Below are 14688 nucleotides of genomic sequence, written 5' to 3'. Positions count from 1 at the left end.
AGTCCTTTTCTGACAGCAGTGTTTCCCCTCCCTCCCAATGACATACTCGTGCCTCATACCATGGAGCTGGTTTATGCAAGGGACATTCACATCTCCCTGACAAGGGGGTGGCCCCTGCACCAGCACATCTGCTGGATCACAGCACCTCACAATGAACACCCCTAAACAAAGGGTCACCACACGTTCTGTAGAGATCTCCTCTCCCTGGATGCTTAAAAGTTTTACCCTCCAAAATTTGCTACAGCCAAACCAGCTTCCATAAACCCTCCACAGAATCTCTGCCATGAGGTGCTTCCACACCTTTCTTGTCTGGGACTTGTCATTATTTTCCATCACAAAAAAAAGGTGAAATCTGGGGAGGACATCTGGAAGAGGAATAAATACCTATCAGGAGCCATCCCAGTCCTGACAGCTGGATGAGTTAGACAAGTGCTAATGAACAAACAGGCTAAAAATTGTTCCTTTCCCTTCCTGGCAGGCCAAAGCAAGTCTCAGAGCACTCAGAACGCCAGATTTGGCAGCAGGGAGAAGCCCACCCTGGGCAGTTACACCAGCCCAGCTCTCTGCCCTCTCAGGGGGTACCACCCAGCACCCAGGAGAGAGCTCCAAAGCCAGGGAAATTATCAAGCCAGCCTCTAGGAACAGTCAGGCTGCACGCCATCCTCCCCAGGGCTGCTCCTAGGGCAGAGAGGTGATGCAGGCAGGCCAGCAGGCTCCATGCCTTTGCTCCATAATGGCCTGTAGCCCCTTCCTTCCCCTGCTCCCAAAGGGAGGCACACCCAGTGCTAAACACTCAGCCTAACTCCATCCGGTCCTCCTTCCCTACATCTATTGTGGCTCAAAATTTATCCGGTTTCTGACAGAAATAAAAAAAATTATATATATATAAAAAACACTGCACCTCCCCTCAGCCCTTCAAAGTAAAAGTAGCTGTGGCCTTTCCCCAGGGAGGGGGAGAGGAGTTTAAACATGAGTCCCCCATCCAGGCAGCACTGCTCCACTCCTCCTCCTCCTCCAAGGACTTTCACACAGCCCTGTCCCGTCAGCCTGTCTGTGGCATTTGATTCCTGTCTGTCACTAAGTGATGAGGACAAAGGGTGAGGAGTCAGGAAAAGGTCTGAGCTACTTTGTTCATCGTCTGGATACGAACTTTGGATGAACTCCGTGGGGAAAGAGAAAAGCCGCATGGAGCGGGACGCACCGTGCACAGCGCTCTCTCTCCTCAAAAACAAAAAAAAAAATAAAAAAGGGAAGGAAAAAAAAAAAAAAAAGAAAAGGGAGGCTTGAACAAGGGGGAAGGGGTGGGAGGGAAAGGGAGAGCAGAGCATTCCCCATCCCCATGGCGGCAGGCAGTCCTGAGAGCTCCCTGCTCCGAGGAGACAGAAGGATATTCAAAGCGCCTTCCCAGGAGGCATGTTCAATAAAGCAGGATGCCAACGCAGCCTTTTCTCAAACAAATCTGTTAGCGGCGGGCCAGGGGCCAGCCACAAGGGCTTGCTTTTTAAAGCAACCAAATGGGAATTTCCTAATAAAATAATTTTTTTTTTAAAAAGCCCCACCGTGGCACGGGTAAAGGGAAGCTTGCTGGCAGCAACATGAAGTATTTTGCACACACAGACCTCTCTGGGAAGCATGGGAAGATGAAATAGAGTGCAGGGCAGGGAGTTCTGGGATGCAGCCAGGGCCAGGGCACCAAAGCACCCGTGAGCTCCCCTGGCACCCACCCGGAGGATCTGAGAGAGAACAGTGCCTACAGCACAGTCACGTAGCAGGGTGAAGGCTTACAACCACGATTTCTGCTGCTCCGAGCAAGGGAGGAGGCTCAGGCTGCGTTGGGGCACAAGTGATTTCCCTCGTGGTGACCTCAAAAAGCCACCACAGGGCAGGCACACTTGGCTCTGCTTTTCAGGGCTAAGCCAAACCAGTTTGCAACTGGAAAGCCCTGTGGTATTCCTGCAGACATCAGGTAAATGAGCCCCTCCTGGGCAGCAGAGCCACCACACAGCTTCTCCTGAATGGCTCCTGCCCAGCAGCCAAGGTGCCTGCCCTGGCATGGGACACTGCCTCCCTGGAGGATTACTGACAGGCAGGAAAACAATTCCAACTGCACAGGCAGCTCTGCAGCGTCATGAGAGATCTGTTGAGTGCTGCGTGAAGGGTGTCCCATCAAACTACCCCACCATGCTGCACCAGCATCACCCACTGCACACCAGCAGGGACTCTGAGCCCACAGGCTGGCTGGGAACACCAAATGAGCAGTTGGGAATCTGAGGGATAACACTGGAGGCTGTTGACCACCAGCCTTCCCTGGAAAGATTGGGTGAATGTACTCTCCAGGATGGGGAATCCTACATAAGACAGAGGCTGTGTGGGTTACAAAACCCAGGAGAGCACTTGAAAGCAATACACTGGAACATGCTGGAGATGATCATGGATGCCTTGTCTCTCAACTGAACACCAGCAAATAGAAAAACAGCTCTGCACAAGAAAGCTCTACCTGGAAAGCAAACACAGCAGCCCAGCAGAAGGCACTGGTGAGATGTCCCCAAGCAGGCACAGGGCCCACATTCCCTTTCAGGATGGGCAAAATCTCATCCCTTCTGTGGTGTCCAGCACAGGAGAGCTGCAGAGATGGTCACAGCAATCTCTAATCCCAGCTCCAGCGTGGCCTCTCTGTTTGGGAAGGTAATAACTCGCCACCAGAGCCAGCAAGTGGAACAGATCAAAGGCTCAGCTTCACTGACTCACAGCTACACACAGCCCCAGCCCTCCCAAGATCCACCAGCTCTGCACCAAGACAATGACCAGAGGAAAATGGAAGAAAAAGGGGAAGGCAGCACAATTCTCAGGGAACCAACCTGCCTGTGAAGGCTGGGAAAGCAGGATCCTCCCCTGCAGCTACCACCACATCCCAGAGGAGCACATGCGAGGAGGTCACTCAAGCATCTCAGAGGCATTGCCCAAGACCTCTGATGGAGAAACTTTGATCTCCTCCAAGCACGGCCAATCCCTGGGGACTGCCTCTAAAGCACACAGCAGAGCGTGCCAGGGCACAGCGACTCCACACAGAAAACCACAGCCCTTCTGGAAGGGTTTGTTCTCCTGCTCGCTTCAGAAAGCCCAAAAAGTTCATCTGGCAGTGGGAGGGACCTGCACCCAGAAGCTCAGCCAAGGTAGCCTGGCTCAAGGCAGTAAGTTCCCACCAGTGTGAACCAGACTGAAGGAGGGGGGAAAATGGACAGGATTGGCCAGCAATCCTATTTGCAGAAAGTGGGAGCTTGGGAAGGAGATGCTGGTGCTGCTGAATCCAGGGCTGTTTTGAGAAGAGCAAGAGGAAACAGAGGGAAAAAGTGGGGCCTGGGGAAAAGAAGGGAAAAGAAAACAAATCTGCTTTATTATTGCTTGAAACCCAAGGAGACTGATTAAAGCAAACATCCCCCCTGCCCCTTCCAAGGGTTGTCTCGTCTGCTTCCTAAATCAGATTCCCATTTGTCTCTATATGGTTCTCATTTGTTCTTTGTTTAGGTCTCCTCCATGCTCCTTTGGTGACTCTCAGGAGCCCTCCATGGAGCCATCAGGACTGGCTTCCCTCAGGAACCTGCAAGGGCAATCCCTGACCAGGGTGAGACTCAGCACGGGTGCCTGTGCACAGGGAGGAGATGCACCAAGAGGAAGGCAGCAGGATACAACTACACACAATAGGCAAGAGGCCAAGGAAATCCTTGGAAAGCCCTACCCAGTGGTGCTGATGAGCACCTGGGTGCCTCTGGGGTAGCATTCCCAAAGGGTGAAGCAAAAGCAATTAAAAAAAAGCAAAAGGAACCAGGAAGAGGGGATGCAGCACAAGCACAGATCCACCCAGCATTTCCCTCTCTTATTAGCAGACAGCCTTCTGATTAAACAGCAGCTTAAAAATTACCCTAATGGAGCTCCTTTCAAACACAAACCACAGGGACCTCTCCTAATTGCACAGCTCCTTTCCCAATCCCAGCCCAGGATGATGCAGCAGGTCCACGGGCTGCCCTTGCCCGCAGCACTGGCACGCTCTGCCAGCCGTGCCCGCTGCTCCCAACGGGGTCTGGGAGCACCGTGCCACCATGGGCTGCACTTTCTGTCCTGGCCCCTGGCTCTCAGAGCCCTGGATGTGCTGCCTGTGCAGAAGGACATCTGCAAGGCCTAGCCAAAAACATCAGAAAAAGGGAAATTAAAATCTGCCCTTCTACCCATGTAGATTTGCCACTGCCTCAGAACACATGGAAAGACCAAGGACATCCCCTACCACCACTCTCTGCTGTGCCTCACCTCCTTCCATGCTATTTGTGAGTTTCTCATGGTAAACAATTCCAGCCTGCCCTTGGGACAGTCTCTCTGAGCTTCCAGCCATGCCATCATGCTGCTGCACATCCTTATCCCCAACAGCCCACAGGTGAGGATCCCATGACTTCCTAGACCTGGATGCAGAAGAGTTATTTCCAAGGAAAACTCCCACCCCAGGCTGTGCACCTGCCAGATATGCACTGCAATCCTATCCAAAAGGAAACACAGATAAATACAATAAAAACCAACCAGGCACCCACTGCCCATCCAATCCATCCACAAGAGCAAACCCAGGAGGGTCTGAGCTCCCTAGAGCCAGGGAGCTGCAGCCACCCAACATCAGAGCAGGTCCAGATGGTTGCACAGACATTGTGACATGACACAACACCATTTCTCCCCTCCTGCTCGCTGCCTCTGGAGAGGACACAGCACCAGCAGCTGCTCTCCCTGCTCCCTCCTGCCCACAAGGAAAGCAGAGACCCCTGACCTTCTCCAACACATCCCCCCAGCCCCTGTGCAGCTTAAGCAGCCCAGGTGTGCAAATGTTACCCAATGCCCTCGCCAGGCAGAAAGTAAATTCCAGCAAACGGGGGAAATGCCAGCCGCAGTCAGACACTGGGATGTGCAAATAGCAGCCGGGGACCTTCGGGAGAGGAACAGCCCAGGCCCAGGCACTTCTACCTATAATCCCTCTCAGGATGCCCCCTCCAGCAGCTCCTGTGGCAGAGGAGGGATGCTAATTTGACTATTTGAGGGAATGAAAAAAAAAAAAAACGTTTGCTCTTGTGCTAAATGACCTTTTCAGCCACTTGGGGACAGAATTGTACCGGGGCTTTGGAGTGAGCTACAGCGGGCGCTGCTTGCTCCCTGCTCCCCCATGCTGGATGCTTTGTGCCTCCAGATGCATTTAAGGGGTCCGTGCCTCCCAGCCACCTCTGGCCACCCAGCAACAGAGCCAAGAAAAAGCCTCTTTGGAAAAATCTGCATCAAGCAGGGAGGAAGAAGTGGTCTGCTACGAGCTCGCCGAGCAAAGCGCTTCAGCCGGTTTCATTTCACATCGCCGAGAGCGTAAATCAGGGAATTGCTCCTCGGGTTCTTCTCCATTAGCAAAGTATATTGCAAGTGCCTTCCCACCGCCGATAGCGATCGACACTTCGCATCTGCTGACCAGATCTAACAGCCAGGATTTTCCGGGGGAATAATACATTCAGTGAAAACACCATTCCTGCCACCTGCTCCCCCCAAACCGCTCCGGGAGCGGCACCTCGCTCTCTGCGGCTCTCTCACAGCACCACGCTGCACCCTCGTCAATCTGTATCAGAAATAAAGAGGTGATTCCTTCAACCCAAGGTTCAAAACCCCTCAAAACACACTTCCAACCATGCAGTGTGTCCCGCTGCCTGTAACTTCCCTAAATGTGAGCAAGCGCTCTTCTGGAAAGCGCCAGCTCCACGCTAAACCTACCGGGGGAAGGGCTGTGTCCTGTGCTATCAAGTCAGGATTGACAGCCACAACTCTTTCCAGCTAATTCCTTTTACACTGTGAACTGCAATCTCTAGCCTTTTGTCTAGACATTTGCAATAATCAGAGGATTGCAAATTCATCACGTTATCGCAGTATTTGAAATAATATTTTTGCAATTGATTGCAATATTGCAATCAATCATCTTATTGAAAATTCCTGCAATATTATTGTAATGAATCATATATTACAATAATAATTTTGCATATAAGCAGGCTCCTCTCAAACAAAAAAAAAAATACTAACCTAAAACACTTGCAGGCTTTTAAAATTAGAGATTTAGGGGTTAAAAGCCAAATTTACAGCTGAAAGCCAGAGACCAATCCATGCAGAGGCTCCAGGTATTGTATCATTCCTAATGTTTCACCAGAGAATCACAGCACAAGGAAAAAAATAAAAAAAAAGATGTGTGTAAACAAGCAAAGGTACACCCACCAGCAGCTTGGGTTTTGAAACATTAATGTTGAAATTAGAAAGGCACATTTAGTAGAGTTATGGGCAGATTCACTTTCAGTTTGGCTCCAGCCTTGTAAATATCAAATGTCAAAAGGAAACAACTGCACTGAGTTAAGAGAGAAAAATCCCCACGCTGTGGAGACATATCTGGGATTGGGATGCTGGAGTTGGGCAAGAAGCAGCAACCAGCAAGGAACACCTCACAAGTGGAAAGGGATTTTTGCTGGGTAACCTGCCACTGCTAATTCTTCTAATCGACATCACGCTGGAATTTGAAAATGTTATCCAACCAGGAGAGAAACTTGATTTTCCTCTTCTGGTAACGAGGATGGGCAGGCCAGCCAGGTTGTGTGAAACCAAAAATGGGATGTGGAAATGATGAACTGAGTTTCCAGGATTCTACTCGGGTGAGAAACAAAAATCCAGGCACCAGCATTTAAGCAGGCTGATCTCACTTGCAAAGGCAGCTCTGCTCGTTTTTCAACAAGGCTGAAGTAAAATGGCAAAGTTATCATTTTAGATTAGAGCAGCTCCTCACAGCACTGGCTCTTCCGAGGGCTTTCCATTTATCAGTAGATTTAAGGGGAAAAAAAGGGTGGAGGGGGCTGGAAAGAACCCATCAGCTTAGGGCAAGCAAAAAAGCTATTTTGGGTAAGGCTTCTCCTATAAATAAAAGGCTGGGAAGGGAGGGGACAGTGACAATATATGGCTCCCTCAAGGTGTCACAGGGGATTTCTATTATCCGTGGTGGCTCCCCAAAACGCGGAGCATCACCAGCAGCACTCTGCTCCTCGGCAGGCACGGCTTCCCTGGCAGCCAAATCCTCCACTGGCTGCCCATTCCCTGGCTGCCTTGCCTTCCCCACCAGGAAAAGGAGCCAGGAGAAGTGCCTTTCTGTTCCAGCTCAAAAAAAAAAAAAAAATTATATACATGCACACATACAGGGGCACAGCTCACAAACACAAGGCCAAGAGATATTATTATTCCTTTTTTTTTTTTTACTTGACACAGTTGCAAATCAATAATTCCAGGCCAAGTGATTCCCAGCACTGGGAGAAAGCATCACCTGAGTCCCTCCTGAGCCTGGCCTGACAACACACACTAATGTATTCAGCCCACAGCCTCCTCAGGCCACAGCTTTCTGTAATTTATCCCTATAGCACCCGCCACCCTGGATTATTTAAGTCGCTGGGGGATGCAGCACCTCCGAGGCAGTTTTGAGCAGAAGCTGCCGACCACCCAGCCCACAAAACCATCAGCTTTGGTTTCCAAGGGAGTTCCCAGCAGATGCTCCCCAAAGGCAATGTGGGTTTCACAAAAAAGCCCCAATACCAATGCCTCGGGAGTGCACTGGGGAGCTGTTTATCTGCAAAGCACCACGCACACCCAAAAATCTGGGGTGCTCACACAGCCTGGGCTCTGGCAGAGGGTGCAGCCTTGGGATGCCACGTGTGACCCCAGGCTGGCAGCCCAGGAGCCAGGCAATGCTCACAAACACCTTCTCCCACCATGGGGAACACTCGCAGACCAGAGCCCGATGGATGTTTGGGGAAAGCAAAGGATGCAGATTGAGGTTGGTTTATTAGATTAAGGACAGCCCCATGCAAATAGGGCCATATTGATCTGGTCTGCAAACACCTGGCTGGGAATACGAGCAGCCCCTGAGTATACAGAAGCTGCTGGAGATTATTAACCAGATCCATTGCTGTAAATCACATTACCTCCTTCCAAAGCCTGACCCAGCACGGAGTCCCCCATGCTAGGCACTGATCAGGGCACATCCCTGCAGCACAAGGGACCATCACTTCTCCCTGCATGGCACCCAAATGCCTCAAAACTCAGCCCAAAAGTGTGGGCATCCTGCTCTGGGGGCCATGGAGCCAGTTTTGTGCATATCACCTTCCCCACAGCATGTTACCAAGAGAAACTCACTGCCATAGGAACGCAAAGCAGGAAGAAAAAAAAATTACAAATAATAAAAAAGGTGGAAAAATAAATAATATCACTTCTTCAGGGGAAAACTCAGCCCCATTCCTATTGGGCTCCTCATATTTTGCATCAACTGCAAACCACCCCTGTAGTGCACAGGGCACACAAGACAGGCCCTGCTGTCTCCCAAAGCAGCCCAACTCCAAGCACAAGGAGGGGAAAAAAGGCAGTAGTACAATCCTTCTCAGCAGATTTCCAAGAGATCACAAAATCCTCTGCAGAGCTTCATTAGCAGAGAAGGCAGCAGTTCCAGGATTAAAGGAGGAACTGGGGAATAAGGTGCTGAAGCAAAGGCAGATGAGGAATCCTGTCTTCCTGCCTTCTCCCTGCCAAAATCCACAGCTCTGATTCAGCAGAAGCAGCAGCACAGCCTACTATATCTCACTGCAAACAAACCCATTTATGTTTAAACCACCACCCTACTCCTCTCAAGGATTGCTGCATGCAGTAATTTCCTTGTGACGGGAAAAAAAAAAAAAAAACAAAAAACAAACCATGATGAAATTGTCTCAGAGTTTCTCTGTGTTTTGTTTACAACCGCTGCCCTCAAACCCAGGGCCGGCACGAGTCCTGCTAACAAGAATAAATCTCACATTTGAGAGCATTTAGAAAAGCTCTGCTTGCAGACACTCAGCGCTCCAAGGAGGAAATCCCTCTGCAGGTCTCAAATAAAGCAACTTGAGCCACTTTTCCCTGGAGAAATTTAGGCCTGAAAGATCTTCTGAGTTTCTCATTTGGAGCTACAAGGCCCAATAACAGGATCTCTTTCCCTGGACTCACCCACAAACTGACTGCTGCCAGGATCATGCAGAGGGGAGATGGACTGGAGAGAGACCCATAGCAGCAGGGAAAACACTCAACATTTATGGAACACAATGCTCTGGTTAGCTGCTGTTTATGGTTAATACAGGTATTTTTCCAGCATGCATTAATAGTGAATGCAGATTTGTTCTCTTCTGTGCCTTGTCAGCAGGAATTACCCAAATAGTGAGCTGATCCAGGAACCCTCCATCCCTGGACCCAAAGCCACCCAAAACCTGGGAGGCCAGGGCAAGCAAAGGCTTGGAAACTCGGGAGCATGGGGATCAAGAGCTGCAAGAGTGGCTCATCCATTTCCCAGGAAAAAACAGGCAGGGCTGGGAGCAACAGGACACAGCAGACCCTCCATGAGCACCTTCCTGCTCTGCTGCAATCACAACAAAGTTTGCTCAACATCAGGCACCCACAATAAAACAGTTAAACTGCTTGAAATAAAAAGCAAACAAGTTTGCTCCAGTACACCCCAAATCACGGGGAGCCCCTCAGGAGCAGGAATGTTATGCCAGAGCCAGCCCTGGTTTCTCTGCTTTGATGGCAGGGCTGAGGGAGAGGAGGTGGGAAGAAGAGCCCACTGGCAGCCCTGTTCTTCCCACCTCCTCCCCTGGAGGATTGCAGGAGGCCAATTTTGATTAAACTAATTAAGCCTGCTCCATTCAAAGAGCTCCAACCACATGCTACCAGGGGAGGAGAAGAAGAAAATATGAAATTAAAAGTAAAAAAGAGAAGCCTGCCCCAGAGCACGCTCCTCCAAAGCCATTCATCCCCCTGATGGACACCCCCATACTGGAAAATAAAAGCCCAGAAAACAAACTAGTTTTAGGGACAGGTCCAGCCCTGAAGACCCTGCTCCGTCCAGCTGCCAGGACCTACTGGGACATGTCCCATCTCTCATCAGGATGAGTGGTTTCCAGTCCCAGAGGTAGCCACTCCTCCACCAAGCCAAGGTCCACCAAACCATCCCTATCTTCTAGTCCCTTGCACACTCCCTCCCCTCCTTTCCCTTGAAGACATCAGGTTTCTGGAAGCAATTTAATTGTGAGTTACAGCAAGGCTTCCTCAGGCAGCGTGGATGGGGCTGGAGGCCCCGCTCTCCCAAAATGTTTCACTTCCCCCCAGGGCAGCCACACCAGGGACCCTGCAGACTCTGCCTGGCACTGAGAGAGAAACATCACTTTTGCCTTCAAAGCCTTTCAGCTGGAAGGGGAAAAAAATAAAAAAATCAGTAATAACAAATATCAAAGCAAAGGCCTCCTCCCCTTTGAAGGGCAGGAGGGAGAGCAGCCGGGCGAGGGCTGGACCTGCCCAGAGCTGAGCAAGCTGAGCAGGGACCCGGATCCTGCAGGGCTGCAGGACTGAGCACTTTCCTGATGAGCTTTCTTTCCAAGCAGCAGAATGATGCCTTAGGTGCAAGAATTGCATTGAAATTCAAATCGGGGTTTTGAACTCTCTCCTGCGCCTTGGGAAACCTCCTCAGTGGAAAAGCAGGATAAGGAGGAGGGCAGGATTTGATACCCTGGGGAAGGAAAGCAAGCTGCCCCATCCTGCTGGGAGGAATGCTTGAGCCAAGGGGCACTGGGCTTGCCAGTGTACCCCTGTTAAAGCTCTGCCCCACACCCCAAAAACCCCAGCACTGCACACACCCCATCTGCCCCTCTTCTCCCCACACTGCTCCTGGTGGGGTTTTACTTGGGGCGTGGGGAAAAGAGGGGAGGGAGGGAGGAAGAAAAAGAAACCCCATATCATAATTGCTATATTAAAGAGAAATAGCAGGCAAGAATAATAAGAGAGGTGTCAGAAGTGAAATACAGTAACAGACATTAAAAAAAAAAACTACAGTTCTGCGATGGGGGTGTTAATTGAACACAGAGCTGGAGAGAACAAAGGGGTGTTAAGGAAGAGAAGAAGGGGAAAAATCCTACCTCCTCCAAAGATCTGATTTGAGTTAAGTTTGGTGAAGATAATGCACAGGGAAAGGTAGCTAAGAGGCACCTTATATAGCTATTATGTTCTAAAATTACAAAAAAAAAAAAAAAAAAAAAACAACAACAAACCCATTATTCAACAACAATTGCATGGCTAATCAGTGCTGTCTATAAATATTCCACTTTGTAAATCCCCCCCATTGGTGCTATGTACATTTTTCTTTTAATCCCGAATTCCTTCAACACAGGAGGGAGAGGAGGCTAAGAAAATAAAAAATTGTGGGATTTCAAATGCAAAGTCAGGGTCTTCTTAAGAAGTAGAGAATTTGCCCGATGCCCTCACCTCCCCCAAATGAGCAGAGAAAGTGAAACGATGGGAAAAGCTCTTAAGGAGGAGGAATCAGATTAAATGGTCATATATCCTGTGCTCAGCCTCTCCCCACCGGTCCCTGCCGAACGAGATGGGAGTTGGGAAAGGCTCACAGCTGAAATAGATGCTGCTGCATTTTGACAGCAGATATTTTCCAGTTTGCCATCCAAGGACCCCACGTCTGCGTACGCCTTGCCTGATTCTTCTGCTTAGCTATTCTGCTCATGCAGAGAACAGCTTAAAAAAAAAAAAACATACCAAGAGAGAGGGGAAAAAAACAAGAGGGAAAAAAAAAAAAAATAAACAGCCATAAAGACAGAGACCCTACCCCTGCCTTCAAACTTTTTATAAATCAGGAATGCAATTTCCGATTTCAATCCCTATTGATGGAGGAATCAATTGTATTTAGGACAACAATGCCTCCCATTTCCATAATTATTATTCCAAAAAGCCAGCCAGCCAGCCATTTGAAGGCAGTCCTGCCCCTTCCCTCGCAACAAAGCGACCAACAGCAAGTGAAAACACACCAAATGAACGCCGACAACTTCGATGTATATTTAAGCAGCAATTTTTTTCCTTCCCCTACATACTCCTGCCTGGATCAGATCTCTCAACTTTTATTACTCTTAAACAGATATCACCCCAAAGGTCTGCAGACAAAAAAAAAAAAAAAAGCTCAGGGGGTTGCCATTTATCATTATAATTTTTAAAAGTGATAATAAATACTTTAAAAAAAAACTGAAGAGCCCAAATGCAAAAGGCGACTCTTTGGCCAGTAGAGATGACCTATTTTTGTAAGAACTTTATGGACACTTTGGGTTTGCTCAAGACAAGGTTAACACTATGAAATAGTAGCCATAATGTTGCGAGAGATGGTGGTAAAGTCTCTGCAAGGCTCTGGAGTCACTTAAATCAGGCAGCGGGGTAACCAAACGCACATTTCTGCACATCATAACGCCGGGGGGAAGATGTACGCACGCACTTTCAAACACCCACCAGTGACCACAAACAATCACCAGGATTTCAAACGCCACACATGCAAAAATCTGGGAAGCTACATGGAAAGTGGGAAGCGAGAAGTTGGCTCAACTTTCACGCCGCTGCCCGCGAGGAAGGGGTAAGCAAACAGACGCAGGCGGTACCCTCGGCCCCAGAAAAAACAAGGCAAACTTCCTCCTAGCATTGGGCCCACAAAGCAGTGATTAAAAAAAAAATAATAAAAATAAACCAAAACCATCTGGCTGTTTGCTTTCTTATGAAGTGTGACTTTTGGGGATGCAGATTGGGGGGGGGAAGAGGGGAGGAGGTCTTTGAATTTGCAAAGTGAAAGAATTCACCGCAAACATATCCAAGGGTAGATAAACAACGCTCCAAAAGCCATCTCGAGTCAACCTCTTTGGAGACCTCCACAGCACAGCCCCATAAGCCAAGGAATCCAGGCACAACACCAACAAACAGCATTTATAAAAACATAAAACACCCCCAGTTCACACCTGAATATCCTTATTTCCAGCAGCATGCTTTGCCCTATACCATCCCTTTCCATTTTCCTTTGCAGACAGGAATTATCACACCCTGTCACTGTGGCTATGCACAGCTCCTCATCCCTCTCCAGCTCACTGGGACCTCACAGCATCCCTGAGCTCACCTGGCTTTCCCCGCCAAGTTTGGTCCCAGCAGATTCCTTGCTCCCTAACTTTGCCGCTGCGCTGACAGCGAAGCAGAGCTGGGACTGAACAGTTACTCTGCCAAAAAGTGTCCCTGCACAGGCAACATATGGAGCATCAAATACTGCATCAAACACACTTAGGGAAGAGACAGGCAAAGCTTCCTTGGCTCACACAAAATTACAGGAGAAAGAGAGAAGAAGGAAAGGAACTCGGTGGCTCCCTTTTTTTGCGGAGGCACGCGAGGGAATGCTATAAATCCCGAACCCTTCTCCCTGCGTAGACTCTCTCACATCACAGCATAAGAAGAGTCTGAAGGTCCCCACACCAAACCCACTGCTGGTTCTTATGGGAAGTCAGCAGGGAAGGACTCCTCGGGAAGGTCAGAGGCGGCCCCGCAGCCGGCAGGGCTCGGGAGAGCCGAATGCCATCGGTAGGTGCTTTGTCTGGGCTACACGCTGCACAAACAACGCTTAACAAAGGGCCCTCTTAGTCATTTTATATATATTGCAGGAGTCAAGTAATTGTATTTTCAATCAGCTGCTCATGCTGGGAGGTTTTAGATATATATATTTAAGAACGGGGAAAAAAAAAAAAAAAAATAAGACGCAGTTCAGGTTTCTGAAAGCTGCTCCCCTTTTATGTGTAACTATCAATGTATATCAACTGGGTGTGCAATCATATTTATTGTCACTTTCATTCATGTCATGCCCTTGCTTATATGGCTTAGATATGAATTATTGACTGTTTCAGTCCTTGTTGTAAAGAGGGGGGAAGGGGGGGAAAAGTCAAGTACTTTGCAGCGTGCTAAAACAAGGCAGCTACGGCGGCTTGGGAAAGCCCACAGATCAACTCTGGTCAGCTCAGAAAGCCAACAGGAGAGATTAACCACCCCCAGATTTCCATCATTCCCCCCACTTTATTTTTTTTTACATTTATATTAAAAAAAAAAAATAGAGAGATTCCAACAAATACATAAATAAGTGGTGCATGTTGCTAAATGTCCTTCCCTGAGCATCTGTTGTTTAAGATCACCCTTGATTGATGACTGCTATTTTTTAATTGTTGCTTTTAAAATTTAAATGCCCCCCTGGGATGTGTTATAAGTGTGTTAGTACATGGTAGGAGGTCTGGAAAGTGGGAAACAGCAGAACCAAAGCTCTCATGCCATTAGCTTCTAAAGAAGCCTGAGAACACCCCATGCCATAAAACAACAGTACCCTAAAGTAACTAACAATCTAATATATTGCTTTCACTAAAGGCAACTGACAACTCGCTCTTACATGAGCTAGCCTGGATGATTGGCAGAGAAGAGCATTTTAACTCTTTCTTTAAAAAAAAAAGTAAGAAACCTTTGTGTTTACCTGAATACTAATGGTAATAAAACTGCACAGTTTCATTTTGTTGGGATTATTTCCCACACACCCACTCTGCATTTAGATTTTTTTGTTGTTGTTTTTTAAGCAGTGCCATGTCTTAAAGAAGAAACTAGAGCAAGACACAAATTGCAAGCGGGTTGATTTTTTTTTCTCCCCAGAAAAAGCAATAAATAAAGAAAGGCCATACAATAGAAATTAAACCACGATATTTTCTCTTCTAGACACAAACCACATCATGCAAGTCTACT

General features: G+C 48.5%; 1 protein-coding gene across 2 annotated transcripts in view; it reads right to left on the bottom strand.

Annotated features, from left to right (window-relative positions):
• PBX1 (PBX homeobox 1) overlaps window positions 1–14688 on the bottom strand; it is a 131858-nt gene that overhangs the window by 113998 nt on the left and 3172 nt on the right. The gene's annotated exons all lie outside the window — the stretch shown is intronic.

Source organism: Zonotrichia albicollis, chromosome 8 (assembly GCF_047830755.1).
Source record: "Zonotrichia albicollis isolate bZonAlb1 chromosome 8, bZonAlb1.hap1, whole genome shotgun sequence".
Taxonomy (NCBI): domain Eukaryota; kingdom Metazoa; phylum Chordata; class Aves; order Passeriformes; family Passerellidae; genus Zonotrichia; species Zonotrichia albicollis.
Note: the sequence above shows the minus strand (reverse complement) of the source record. Positions and strands in the feature narration are given on the sequence as shown.